The sequence below is a fragment of the Ictalurus punctatus genome, chromosome 5, assembly GCF_001660625.3.
Source record: "Ictalurus punctatus breed USDA103 chromosome 5, Coco_2.0, whole genome shotgun sequence".
Classification (NCBI taxonomy): Eukaryota; Metazoa; Chordata; class Actinopteri; order Siluriformes; family Ictaluridae; genus Ictalurus; species Ictalurus punctatus.
Window position 1 is genome coordinate 9772692 of NC_030420.2, and position 1848 is coordinate 9774539.

Here is a 1848-nt window from a genome sequence, read left to right on the forward strand (position 1 = left end):
CAACGAACAACACCGATGGTTTTGACCTTTCTTTCAGTAAAGGAGAACAACGACATCATACAGCCTTGAAGGACTGTAGAAATGTTTTACACATCACAATGTTTTTCTCAACAACGTAGCCAATAAATAGTTCAATTATTTCACAAACCTCAGTCTGTTCATTTCTTGACAGAAGGATTACACATAGATCATACACATAGGGAGCTACACATGCATAACATGTCCAAAATTCTAATACATCTACCACATTCAGTCACCAGGTCTAGTATTTTCTGATAGATTAGTTACACAAACTGATAATTACCACAGAAGTAATTTCAGAAACAAAGATTCACTTAAACCACAAATGTACACATTGGTAGGGATCGTAAAACCCTGAAACACACGACTCGTCCCTTAATTCATTAACATAAACACACTGTAAGCATTCTGGTCAGCAAACCCACAAGAAACACATGACTCTCTCTCTCTCTCTCTCTCTCTCTCTCTCTCTTTCTCTCTCTCTCTAACACACCCACACACACACACGCACACCCACACACCCACATACAAACACACTTCAGACACTGTCACCAGAGCTCATAAATGTAAAATTTACACTATCTACAGAACTGTCACCCCGGGAAAACACATGTGTAGGACAGTGTGTATAGGCCTACAAGACATCGCCCGGAAAATGTGTCTTCTAGTTTAAACAAAATCTCGATTCTTTTAAGCAGCACTTTAAACATTTTACATCCTAAAGGGTTAGGTTTAGATTGCATGTAATACACGCGTTTCTTATAAAACACCGTCTTTAAAATGTTTACCTCCTAAAGGGACCTATTTAGAAGGTATGTAAAAACTTTTTTTTTTTTTTTTTTTTTTTTTTTTGGTTACATTTCTTCGGGCATATCAATGTTTTAGAGTGTTTATTTCAGTAAATTTTTATTCAAAGTCATGCCATTTTCTCAAAAGTGCAATCAATAAAGTTTAATTTATTTCACAAGCTTACATTCTGCTCATTTATGTTCACATTCAACCATCATGTATTTTCTAACAGTGGAGCTATACAAAACAAACCCCCACAATCTAAATTTAATGTGTGGTTGCAAGATAAAAATTCTAATTTATTGAATTAATTAAATATTTAAAGTTGTACACATTATTTTGATGAGTTGTGTTGACATAATAATGTTGATAATTACATCAACTTAATATTGTGTGTAATTTCTGCATTACTTGATTTAAAACAAAGTTTACGTTGTAGTACATTTACATTTATTCATTTAACAGAGTGTTAGAGGACCTGTAGACTGAACAAATACTAAGGACATTACAATGTGAGTATCATTTTACTTACAATTAAATTCTACTAAAGCAATGAATTTGGGGCATGTTCTCAATAGTGATATGACCAATAGTGGACTCGTGTATAGGCTACACCTGCTAATACATTTGATGGACTATTTTGCACTACTACACGTAGCTAATGCTAGTCATATTTAACAGTGTAATTTGAATATCTACTCTTTAGTTTACCGTAGCAGTGGATAAGAAGGAAAAAGTTTCATTTGACAAATCTGCTCATCTAGAGAGGGCTTTTCATTTGTGCTATAGGAAAGATAAGCATGATTACATTTCTGCTTATTCATGTAAACCTCAACTACATTGTGTAATCTAATTTCATGTATTGATACATTTTTAATTTTATTTTTTAAAATCTTTTGTCATTCGCACACGTAGCCTTCTAGCTCCACAGCCTTTGGACTGTGGATAGTTCTATGAGAGAGATAAAAGTAGTAGACACAGAGTGTTTATTTTTTGTCTATATTGTTCATTTCATTCAGTGCCTTAACATCTATAAAT